This window comes from Pelophylax lessonae (assembly GCF_965119305.1).
Source record: "Pelophylax lessonae genome assembly, chromosome: 8".
Lineage (NCBI taxonomy): Eukaryota > Metazoa > Chordata > Amphibia > Anura > Ranidae > Pelophylax > Pelophylax lessonae.
Genome location: NC_138775.1, coordinates 280,646,450 through 280,660,040, shown reverse-complemented (window position 1 = coordinate 280,660,040; position 13,591 = coordinate 280,646,450). Strand labels below are relative to the sequence as shown.

General features: G+C 43.5%; 1 protein-coding gene across 1 annotated transcript in view; it reads right to left on the bottom strand.

The window, feature by feature from the left end:
* The window catches only part of KANK4 (KN motif and ankyrin repeat domains 4), a 260,029-nt gene that overhangs the window by 157,689 nt on the left and 88,749 nt on the right, over positions 1-13,591 (bottom strand). The gene's annotated exons all lie outside the window — the stretch shown is intronic.

The window sequence follows — 13,591 nt, the reverse complement described above, 5'->3', positions numbered from 1 at the left end:
CTGTCAGGTGACCAGTGACCTTCAGCGCTAAGCAAATAAAAGATTTTCTTTTTTGGGAGAAAGTAATAACCAGGCAGAGCTACTAATGAAGGCTGGTAAGCACTGTTTGTATGTAAAACAGACATTTACCATAATCCGGCTGGAAAAAAAAAATGCAAGCTATTCATTGGGAAAAAAAACAATTTACATTTTAATGAGGCGCCTATAGATTTTCCTTTAAGTGCCATTGCATGAGCAACATTAAAGGAGATCGCCACCCTGGGCAAGCATTTTGGGAAAAAAAAAAAACTATTTACATTTTAATGAGGCGCCTATAGATTTTCCTATAGGTGCCATTGCATGAGCAACATTAAAGGAGATCTCCACTCTGGGCAAGCATTTTGCATAATCGTACTCCTTCCCCTCTCCTTTCACATTCTTAAAAAAATATATATATATACAGTGGGTACAGAAAGTATTCAAACCCCCTTAAATTTTTCACTCTTTGTTATATTGCAGCCATTTGCTAAAATCATTTAAGTTCATTCTTCTTCCTCGTGAATGTACACATAGCACCCCATACTGACAGAAAAACACAGAATTGTTGACATTGTTGCAGATTTATTAAAAAAGAAAAACTGAAATATCACATGGTCCTAAGTATTCAGACCCTTTGCTGTGACACTCATATATTTAACTCAGGTGCTTTCCATTTCTTCTGATCATCCTTGAGATGGTTCTACACCTTCATTTGAGTCCAGCTGTGTTTGATTATACTGATTGGACTTGATTAGGAAAGCCACACACCTGTCTATATAAGACCTTCCAGATCACAATGCATGTCAGAGCAAATGAGAATCGTGAGGTCAAAGGAACTGCCTGAAGAGCTCAGAGACAGAATTGTGGCAAGGCACAGATCTGGCCAAGGTTACAAAAAGATTTCTGCTGCACTTAAGGTTCCTAAGAGCACAGTGGCCTCCATAATCCTCAAATGGAAGACGTTTGGGACGACCAGAACCTAGAGCTGGCCGTCCGGCCAAACTGAGCTATCGGGGGAGAAGAGCCTTGGTGAGAGAGGTAAAGAAGAACCCAAAGATCACTGTGGCTGAGCTCCAGAGATGCAGTCAGGAGATGGGAGAAAGTTGTAGAAAGTCAACCATCACTGCAGCCCTCCACCAGTCGGGGCTTTATGGCAGAGTGGCCCGACGGAAGCCTCTCCTCAGTGTAAGACACATGAAAGCCCGCATGGAGTTTGCTAAAAAAACACCTGAAGGACTCCAAGATGGTGAGAAATAAGATTCTCTGGACTGATGAGACCAAAATAGAACTTTTTGGCCTTAATTCTAAGCGGTATGTGTGGAGAAAACCAGGCACTGCTCATCACCTGTCCAATACAGTCCCAACAGTGAAGCATGGTGGTGGCAGCATCATGCTGTGGGGGTGTTTTTCAGCTGCAGGGACAGGACGACTGGTTGCAATCGAGGGAAAGATGAATGCGGCCAAGTACAGGGATATCCTGGACAAAAACCTTCTCCAGAGTGCTCTGGACCTCAGACTGGCCGAAGGTTTACCTTCCAACAAGACAATGACCCTAAGCACACAGCTAAAATAACGAAGGAGTGGCTTCACAACAACTCCGTGACTGTTCTTGAATGGCCCAGCCAGAGCCCTGACTTAAACCCAATTGAACATCTCTGGAGAGACCTAAAAATGGCTGTCCACCAACGTTTACCATCCAACCTGACAGAACTGGAGAGGATCTGCAAGGAGGAATGGCAGAGGATCCCCAAATCCAGGTGTGAAAGACTTGTTGCATCTTTCCCAAAAAGACTCCTGGCTGTATTAGATCAAAAGGGGGCTTCTACTAAATACTGAGCAAATGTAAGATTCTGGTACCTCTGGTACCCTTATTTTCCATTTTCCTTTCAAATATGCGTCCCACCTTTCTAATTAGGTGGTACGCATACACCTTTAAGACGGATGACGTCATCGCCGAGCGCCGCAGAGCGGCTATTTCAACCGCCGGCGTTCTCTCTCACGTTGTTCGTTCAACCTGCCTGTGTGTCAACATGCTTACAAGCTTGTCTTGCTGCCGGAACCTCCAACTACTTTCTTTTACTTGGAAAAGACCGGAACCTCGCTACTGATCCCTGTATCTCGCTACCGGATCACTCCCTCACTACTGGACCCTTCTACTACTAACCTTACTAGTGATAAGTACCCCACAGGGGAATCCTCCATAACCTTACTTACACTATCTACTTCTGCACATCAAGGACTGTTACTATGCATACTAATTCTATCATCTGCACAGTTGCATAGGTTGCTAGCTCTTGAGTCTACTACCATCTATCCCTGCACTGGGTTAGTCTATCATGTATTTGTCATCTGCTGTCCTTACCACCTGTTACCATACTCGATTACTAACCTATCTGCATTCTACCTAATACCATCTAATACTCTCCTGAACATTTCTATCAAGTTCTTACCATCTCTGTCACTGTTCACACCTGTCCCTTCAGCACATCATCTTCATACTATCATATACATCCTATCACTCCAGGAACATCTTATTGAGTGTGTATATCTGTATGCTGAAGCTGACAGGCCCACAGTGATGAGTCTGGAGAGTTGGATCTGGTTATTCAACACATCTCTACATGACTACTGGAGATTCTGCAGCTGCAAATCCAGCCTACTACAAAAACGCAGGAGCGTTACAGCAAAGGGTCTGAAAACTTAGGACCATGTGATATTTCAGTTTTTCTTTTTTAATAAATCTGCAACAATGTCAACAATTCTGTGTTTTTCTGTCAGTATGGGGTGCTATGTGTACATTCATGAGGAAGAGGAACCTAAATGATTTTAGCAAATGGCTGCAATATAACAAAGAGTGAAAAATTGAAGGGGGTCTGAATACTTTCCATACCCACTGTATATATATATATATATATATATATATATACACACATATACACACACATACATTACATACATATACACACACATACATTACATACATATATACAGTATATATATATATACACACACACACACACACACACACACACAGGTGCATCTCATAAAATTTAAATATCATTATCATTTCAGTAATTCAATTTAAAAAGTGAAACTCATGTATTTTATATAGATATGTTACACACAGAGTGATATATTTCAAGCATTTGTTTTTTTTGTTTTTTTTTTTTTAATTTTGATGATTATGGCTTACAGTTAGTGAAAACCCAAAATTCAGTATCTCAGAAAATTTGAATATTACATAAAACCAATGACAATACCTCACAGATTCTCTATGAGGTTTCGGTGAGGCGAGTTTTCTGCCCATACAAGCACAGTAATACCATGATCACGTGACCAGGTATTGGTAGTTTTGGCAGTGTGGGCAGGTGCCAAGTCCTGCTGGAAAATTAAATCAGCACTGACTGTGGAAAATTTTGCATTTCATTTGGAAATCAAGGTCCCAGAGTCTGGAGGAGGAGTGGAGAGGCAGAGAATCTTAGTTGCATGAGGTCCAGTATGAAGTTTCCACAGTCGGTGATGATTTGTGGAGCCGTGTCATCTGCTGGGGTTGGTCCACTGTGTTTTATCAAGTCCAAAGTCAGCGCAGACCTCTAGCAGGAAATTCTAGAGCACTTTATGCTTCCCTCTGCTGACCAGCTTTATGGAGATGATGATTTGGCACCTGCACACACTGCCAAAACTACCAATACCTGGTTTAATGATCATGGTATCACTGTGCTTGATTGGCCAGTATAATGATAATATATCCTTATGTGTTCTTGCATATGTATAACATATGGGGATATATATACATATATATTTTTTTTAAAATTTTCTATGTATTTTTAAACTTTCCGTGACTTTATCATATAATGCATTATTATTATTTATTATTACTATTATTTTTATTTTTTATTTTTTCATTTTTATTTCATATATTTTTATTTTTATTTATTTTTATTTTTATTATTATTATATATTTTTTTTGTTTAATTTTTATTTTTCATTTTTATTTATATGATTTTTTGCATTAGTTGCACTTGTTAATCTCTACTAGATCCATGATGATTATTTATATTGTATCAATTTCTCAACCACCGCTTGAATTATCTGCACAATGCACATTGTAAGTGTTTTGTATTATGTCAGTCTGTTACAGCTGTTTTGCCAAGTGGGCAAAAATGGTGAACTCTAGGACCTAGTTGGTCTTGCCCTCCGCCTACTTAAGCCCTTGTCCAAAATGGCGCATCATCGCCTGAAGAAGGAGCGCATGCTCCGACAACGCGTCGCCGACGCCATCACGTGGCCCGGAAGTGACGTCAGGACGGTCAGTGTTGTGTCCCCGCAGTTGGGAAGTACCGTTCGTCCATCGGCTGCAACCCAATGCTCTGAGACCGCTCGTGCCATCATGAATCTGGACACCGGGAATCATTATCCTCATTATGATGTTTGTCATGCTGTTTTTAAACATACGCTTGTGAGTACCTTTTCATTGGCTAACTTATAATAAATCTTGATATACTGCACTTAGTGTGGCGCCTGTGTTCTCCTTTCAGCAAACTCGCCTGACCTAAACCCCATAGAGAATCTGTGGGGTATTGTCAAGAGGAAGATAAGAGACACCAGACCCAACAATGCAGATGAGCTGAAGGCCAATATCAAAGCAACCTGGGCTTCCATAACACCTCAGCAGTGCCACAGGTTGATCGCCTCCATGCCACGCCGCATTGATTCAGTAATTCATCCCCCCGACCAAGTATTGAGTGCATACTATGCTGTACATGGACAGACTTTCAGAAAGCCAACATTTCAATTGAAACACTATTGGACTGCCATTGGTGTTTCAGTTGTGTTCAGTAGGGTTGACGTCAGGGCTCTGTGGAGGATACTAGAGTTCCTCCACATCAAACTCATCAAACCATGTCTTTATGGGGCTGGCTTTGTACACGGTGGACAGTCATGCTAGAACAGAAAAGGATCTCCCCAAAATTGTTACTACAAGGTCTGGTGCACATAATTATATAAAATATCTTTGTATTGTTAAAGTGGAACCTCACCTGAACAGGCATGTTTCATTTATCCTCCTCTTCCCCTCCCCCACTCTCCTTATTGTAAACTTTGGTATTTTGGGGAGTGGGTACCTCGTTTTGACAGGTACTCCCTTACTTTCACTTAGATCAGCGGTCTCCAAACCTTCTAAACAAAGGGGCAGTTTACTGTTCTGCAGACTTTAGGGGGGGGGGGGCAGACTTTGGTCCCTCTGGTGTACAAAATGTGCCAGCATCAGTTCGGGTAAACCATTCCCCATCATTGGTGTCATAGGGAAGAATTGTGCCCCATCACTGGTGTCATTGGGAGGGATTGTGCCCCATCTTTGGTGTTTTGGGAAGGAAATGTACTCTTCATTGGTGTCATTAGTGAAAAAAAACGAGTGCCCCAAGGGTCCAATAAAAGCAAGAAAATGGTGGCACCTGGTCCCCATGCCGCAGTTTGGAGACCACAGACCTAGGTGACCTGGTCGGATGTTCACCCCCCCCCCCCCTAAAGCCTGCAACCTCTTTTGAAACATCACAGGTCCCGGGAGGCTGTGAAGCAATTCATAGAACGAAGCGTGGCTCACACTTGCACAGTGGGGAGTCGCCTACAAAGCCACAGGGAGTGATTTTCGATCCATGTGCGGCCAACTTAAGTTTACACTTGCAGTTGGGAGGCAGTAAAAAAAGGGGGTTGAACTGCATTTTTAGGGTTCCTTACTTATGCTACAAAGGCAGCCGGATGGGGTTGTACTCATGCCATGGCCTTGATGCTTTGCATTGTGGCGTGTCAAAAAATAACCCTTCCTATCGCTTTCAGAACACGTGGTCTGCTCAAGCTAGCCTTGTGGCTGCAGCACGGTATTCCCATTGAAAAAAGGCTGTAATAAAAAAAGGCATTCAGGAGGAACCAGTATCGCAACCTCAATGCTTGTTAGCTGTGCCTGCACCACTCTGAGCCACTGCCGGTCACTTTTCACAGACCACTGCAGGTGTAAACAAGCCCTTATAAAAAAAAAAAAAAAAGTCAGAGAAGCGTATAAGGCCCCTTTCACACGAACGATCCGATCAGATCCGCCTGTCAGTTTTTTAGGCGGACCTGATCGGATCCTCCATGCAGGGGCAGGCTGGCAACTTTCGGCCCAGGTGGCAAGTACAAACCAGAGACCCATGGTGCAGCGACTTGGCCCCCCTCCCACTCTCTCTCCTCCCGTCATCTTCCTGACCCCCATTCAAAGCTGAGGCCCTGCTCCAGATACTCTCTACTTACTGGCTGAACCCAGGTTCCTGACCTGGCCAGCAGGGGGCGGTTGGTCGGGGCTGACCTGGGGAGAAGAGTATCCAGTGGGGCATGGAACTGGCCTCTGCTCAGACACAGTTTACACCATCCATGCTGGGGGGGGGGGGGGAGGGGGAGGCCCTCGCTCTGTCCTCGTCTTTAACCTGCACTCAGTAGGTCAGTGGCAGGGACTTTTTATTTCTCTTCACCAGGAATCCTTTAGGCATGTCTTTGGAAGAAGCAGTGCAGTCTTTTTATGGGGCATCAGAGCAGCCCAGGGGGCAATTGCCCCCCTGCCCCCTGGCCCAGTCCTCCCCTGCCTCCATGCATCCCTATGGGTAGCGGATGTCAGCAGAGACATGTCTGCTGACACCCGCTGCTATCCGATTCCGATCCTGTCTGTGAAATCTGGAAGGATGGAAACCCTATTTTCCATCCGTCCAGGGGATCGGATCGGATGGGATCGGATGAGAGCGGACAGGTGGTCTGCTCTCATCCAATTCCTTCATAGAGAGCAGTGGGGCTCTGACACCTCCCTCTCTGCACACAGAGCGGAGAGGGAGCTGTCACCTGCCTGGTCAGCGTGGATCGGCGGATCGATCCCCCGCTGAGCAGCACGGAGTCCGCCACACCGCCGGCGGACCGTGTGAAAGGATCCTTAATCATTTTATATGCAGTCTTACTGCATTACATTATTAAATCACAAGGGTTCAATTGAACTTTAACCTAAAATCCCAAGTTGCATAAATCACATTGACCCCACTATTCACTCCAAAACTTCATAACTCCCGCAGATTACAATTAATGCCAAAATGAGATCAAGGATTTCAAATTTGCAACATTTTTTTTTTTTTTTAAATATTCTCTTTAGGAAAAACAGTTGTGTTCTGTGGTTTAAAAAGTAGGTGCAAACGCCAGGAAAATAAAGATGGGAAAATTTATAAAATTGTGTACGGAAAAAAAAAAAAAACTTGGCTTGTTTAATAATTAACTTCAGACACAGAATTCTACTGCAAGACCGCAGTGTATTTATAATAGTACATTGTACAGACACAGAAAAATCACCAGAGACAGCATGCCTGGCTTGGAGTAACCCCCCCAAACATTAGTATGCTGAGAATATTATTCATGTTCGGAGTTAATGCCTTCAAAGTAATGCAGTGCAGATTTGGAGCTGCAGCCTGGCTGGAAGCTGTATTTTATCTTCAAAAGAAAAATGGTATAAAATGTAAAATGGAAATAAGGAGCAAAAAACATACTTAAAATCTTCTTTATCAAGCTTTCACAATTGGGAGTTTCTCAGTGGACTATTGTTAGGATGGACTATGACCTGGAAACAGTGTACATTTTGAAAGATTTATTGCTACAATTTTATTAGTTGTAGCCAAAATATAAAGTCTATTAATATCGTTTTTGTTTTCCAGATAATGTTAGGACTTCTGTCTGGCTTTTTTTTCTCTGCCTGTGACCCATCAAGGAGATTTCGCCACACTTCCTTCCCCAGAGACAAAGCAGGAAGTAGCAGGAAATCTCTCCAAGCCCCCCGTTCACATTGGCACCATTTGACATTCAATTTGACAGGTCTAATTGCATGTCAAATCGCAGCCTATTGCTGGCAATAGGAGTGACCCAATCGGTGCGATGCCGACTTTGCACCACCGCACTGATTTCCAAAAGTAGTTCCTGCACTACTTTTGGTGACTTCGGGGGATATTTCAATAGAAATATGTGCATGAAGCTGCATGGATTTCTTTCAAGTTGCCCCCGAAGTTGGACTGAAAGGCGGCTAAAGCAAATTGTTATCCCACCTAAAAGTGATAATAAAGATTCTTTTTATTTATTTTTTTAAAATAAAAAACATGTTATACTTACCTGCTCTGTGCATTGGTTTTGTACAGAGCAGCTCCGATTCTCTTCTTTACGGGTCCCCAACTGGCTCTCCTGGCCCCTCCCCCTCGAGCAGTGCCCCCAGAGAAAGCCGCTTGCCCTGGGGGTACTGCTGCATGCTCGTTCCGGAGCCACTGCTCTATGCATCCATAAGACACATGGCTGGGGAGGCAGCAGGAGGCGGTGCAGCCTAAATCTTGCAGGCTGCACCGCCTCCTGCTACCTACACAGCCAATGGGTGCATCGGAAGCGCTGTCTGTCTGTCAATCACATGCCTTAATCTTCATCCCGATTCCCGCGGTCTTCCTGTCTTGGTGTGGGATGGATGGAATGGATCAGCTCTGAATGGAGAGTTCCTGGGCAGCCTGCAGTGACTGAGGTGAGGGACAGTACTTTTGCCCAAGTAGTAGAAGCGCCTGCCCAGGCTGCCCTTTTCCTGTACAGTCTATGCTGCTCCTTACCAAAAATGTTTCCCCCTTTAATAAGTCATTGTAATCATGTCACCCATATTCTTGCCCTTTTACCAGGGTGAAAGACAAGTACCCTAACACCTGTGCATTATTAGTGTCAGCTTACTGTCAGTCACCCTGTTTAAAAGGACAGGAATATGGGTGGCATTACAATGATTTATTAAAGGGGGCAAAATTATTTATAATAATTCTCCTAAATCCTGCTTTTTTTTTTTTTCTTTTAGCAGAGTGGCAGATTTTTTATGGGGCTAATAAGCCACAACAGCAAGCCAAGTGTTTGGCTTATGCTTGTGGCATGGCCCCATTGACCTGGATAGCCAAATTTCACATAGGCTTAACATAAACAATCGCAGCTGTGGCACATGTAGAGGGGTTCCAGCTGTGATCTAGATTTCGAGTTGCCTGTTTTTACCATCCCCTGACCGCTCAGAAAAAAGTCTTAAATGGGCAAAATTATCTGAAAAAACTGACCCTTTAACTACTTCAGCTCCCCCTTAATGACCAGACCATTTTCTGCGATACGGCACTGCATTGCTTTAACTGACAATTGTGAGGTTGTGCGACGCTGTACCCAAATACAACTTATTATTGACCCCCCAAAATAATACCTTGCCACCCCTTTGCCACCCCTGTTTTAAAAGTCTAGCTCCGCCACTGCTCCCCAACTGTGACATTGTATTCTGACTGCTGTGAGAATACAAAGATCACTGACTGCAAAGTTTTTCCAAATTATTTGTTTGACAGAAGATGATCATTAAATCTGTCAAAACATGGAGGGGTACATATGGATGAGAATTCATCTGGTTCCTGCTGAACTAGCCAAGTTTTGGTCCATCTATGGCCATCTTTACACGGTTGTCACTGTAGCCACCCTGCCGTAAGCCATGGCGTGGGTGGTTACATCACTTTAGGAGGTTTCCCTGTTGGCAGATTTCCCCTCACCTCCCATTCCTATGAATACTTAAAGAGGAAATGACGCTTCCTCTGTAACTTGTACCTATAGGTAAGCCTATGATAAAGCTTACCTATAGGTACTGTAAATATCTCCTAAACATGCACCGTTTAGGAGACATTTAATTTGCATGCAGCCAGTGACATCACTGGCGCATGCACTCTGAAGGAACGGCCGCCCGTGCTGTTCCTTCAGAGCCCTGTGCAGTAAACGGCGGCTCCCACGCGCATGAGCGGGAGTGAAGTCATCGCTGCTCTGGCCAATCAGATGGCCAGAGGACACAAACCCGGAAGGAAGGCGGCTGAACATGTCAGTCCTGTCACCAGTGAGCAGGCAGCGCTGCGGGGGCTTCGTTCTAAGGTAAGTATTTTATAATGAGCTAGTATGTGATGCATCCTAGCTCATTATGCCTTTGTCTTTCAGGTTTTTATTTTTATTTTTCTGAGGTTTACAACTTCTTTAAAAAGTTTGGATTTCTCCTTCCAAATGTTCACTCAATGTTCTCACCCAAGAAAACGCTTACGTACTAGTCTCACGCTAATAAATAACCCTTGATATATCCAGGGTAAACAGAGAACCCATTTGCACATCTGGTGGTCCTGCCACATAGCCACTCGTGGATATGGATGTGGGTCTACAACATGCTTCTATCAGTCTTAGATACCGAACTCACCTATAACCCATGGGAGGTTCTGCTACACAACCCCATCCCACACCTAAACACCAGAGGAAGCTGACGGGTTTTGTGTTCCTGGCAGACATCAGCTAAAGCTTGGAGACATCCATCAATAAACTTTGCCGAGGTTAAGCAGAGGCTAATGGGAACCATGATGCATGAGAAGCTGACCTCCATACTTAATGATGCCCATTCAAAATATCTGAGGGTCTGGGGGCCCATGGCCGGACTACTATGAGCCTCCACACATGGACCGTTCCCTTCTCTCACTGTGACTGACATTTATGAGCAAGCAGGACACTGCTGTTGGCTGGATATCACGGGACTCCTCGCACCCATCCCTTCCCCTTCCCTTTTTAGTACTACTCCTGGATCCCTCCCCTTACAATATGTTCCCTCCCTTCTCTATCTTGTCTTCTCTCTTTTTCTACTGTCTTTATCTGTCATGCTCCTATTGCTCCAACAAACTGCCAGTTCGTAAGCTCCCCTCTACCATCCACATGGTCCCAGATAGCAAGGATAACAAATTTGTGGCAGTGTTGAATTGTATGTCTTGTAAACTTTCTGCACATTTTCACTGGCAAATTTACACTTGTTGAGCACTTGAAGAACATGTTCTAGTTGACACTTTTTCAATTTGTAGCAAATTTGCTTGGCAAGTCTCTAGCTAGAGCAAAGTTGCAGTGGCGAGTCTACAGCAAGAGCTCTGCAAGTCTACAGCCTTAAAATTCAGCCACAGTGCCTCCTGTGGTGGGATGACTATAGCACAACATAACTGAACCAGAACTTGCAGCAGACCTGCAGAATGTTGGCAAAGAAAGTTAATCTGAAGTCATGCAACGAGGACTTGCTGCAATTGTGCAACAACCTTGTGAAGCCTGGCAAGTCTAGCAATAGCTTAGCAAGTCATTTTCAAATTTGCAGCACAATTGTTTTCTATCTGGGGTGACACTGACAAGCTTTATGAATGAGGAATACTCATGGGACTGTAAATCTCTTCCATTAATGTTCGTATTGCGGCTTAATGGCTCCTCTTACGGCCCAGGAAGCCTTATTTATGTTTGTGTTTGTATTTCTCTTTGACATGGTTAATAAGAGCGTTGTTCCGCTTTCTTCTCTATTGCTGTATTTATTTCTATTTTTAAACATCTGTGTTCACTGTATTTTGTTGAGAAAAAAATTTATAAATCCTTTGAAAAAATAGAAAGTTTGGATTTCTCATAATTTTCTATACCAACGACAACGGTCATAGGCAGGGCTTTTTTTTAGCAGGAACGTGGGGGAACGCAGTGCCGGCACCTCCAGCACTGAATGTATATAATGGCAAGGGGTGCTGGGGTGGGCTGGAGGGTCTATTAATACTGGCTGCTGGGGGATCTATTGTTGCTGGAATGGATCTATTTTTGAGTGGCAGTCTATTGTTGCTGGGGGGTAATTTATTGCTGGAAGAGATCTACTATTGATGGAGGGGATCTATTGTTGCTGGCTGCTGGGAAATCGGTTGCTGCTGCTGGGGTGGTATTTTGTTATGGGGGTCCATGGTTTCTGGTCAAATCTATTGTTACTAGAGGGGGTCTATTTCTGTTGGCTGTGAGGGATCTATTTTACTACTTTTCTTGCTATCTAGACATGTGCATTAAGAAAAAATTTGTTTCATTTTGTTGGGATTCAGTAATCTAGTTATTTTGTTTTGTTAAATTCAGTTGATTTGTTAAATTCAGATTCGGGATTCGTATTCAGAATTCGTATTCAAAATTTGTGTTATGTCTTTTTCAAATTTTCTTCAAACTTACAGATTTCTTCAATTTGAAACATTCAAATCGATAAATTTTGAATCGGGTGAATCGAAAACTTTTTTTTTTCATTTGAATGTGGCAAAGTGAACAAACAAAATAAAAATCTTCATCAAATGATTACAATCACTATTTAAATCATCTTTCCGTAACAAAAACAGCATTATTTCAAAATGGTACTTTAACCGCTTTACAACCGCCTGCTCCTGGGCAGGTATACGTCGGTTGCACGCAGGAGGCTAGGGGACTCCGATTGCCGCCTGCTATCCGCGATCGCTCCCCGCTGAGAGAGAAGAACGGTCAGCTGTTGTAAACACATCTGACCGTTCCTCTCCCTGGAAAGATCATAGAGCCCCTGTGATCCTTCTTTATATAGGAACACAGATCCCTATGGTCATTTCACAAGCCACGTCCCCCACAGTTAGAATCACTCCCCTAGGCTCACATTTAACCCCTTAAACACCCACACTGTTAACCCCTTCCTGCCATCAGAATCCCTTTGGAATCGCTCCCCCTGAATGCTGCCAAATTGCAATAGCTAGCAATAAGAGCAATATCTCACTACCTAATCCAGCAAGGTAAAGATTCCATAGGGACAATCAGACAGCCTCTTAGCAGTCCTAGTGCTGGCGACTGCTACTAATCACCAGCAGCAGGATTGCTAGGTGGTCGAGTCGCCCATCTGACATCAGCTGTTTAGGAACATGAACTGAGACGGATGCTTATGATGGTGAGTCCTTTGGTTTTGGATGGAGTGGAGAGAGATTAGAACACCAGTCAGGTTATTACACCTGTCTGTGCACCTATTAGGGAGACATTAGGGAGACTCATCCTCCCTATTTGTCCTGGTGATCGGAATCACTGAAAGTAAAAGAAAATCCACAATTCTGAGTGGATTAGAGGGGAAATCATCCAAAAGGTACACTAGTTCTTTTTTTTTCCCCAAATAGCTTTTTATTGAAAATGTTAGAGAAAAAAAAGCAAGAAAAAAACCACATAACCATATAAAATGCCATATAAAACAATATTTTTCCACATTAATGACAAATTGAAAATCAGCAGCTGTACAGCCGTGGCCAAAAGTTTTAAGAATGACACAAATATTAATTTTCACAAAGTGAAATTGCAGATGAATTGCAATTAATTGCAAAGTCCCTCTTTGCCATGAAAATGAACTTAATCCCATAAAAAAAAAAAAAAATTTCATTTGTGAAGAAGGCTTCAGGGCAAGAAAGTCCAGCAAGTGCCAGGACCGTTTCCTACAGTTGATTCAACTGCAGGATCGGGGCACCACCAGTTTAGCTTGCTGAGGAATGGCAGCAGGCAGGTGTGAGTACATCCAGTTGTGGGATTTAGCCGGTTAGCACCGGTTCCATAGAACCGGTTACTATCTTTTTGCAAGTTCGCAGAACCGTGAGTTTGAGTTTGACCATGATCTGTAAAAAAAATCTCCCGATGATCGCTCTGCTGCTCCCTCCCCTGTCGGCGCTGTCTCTCTGCA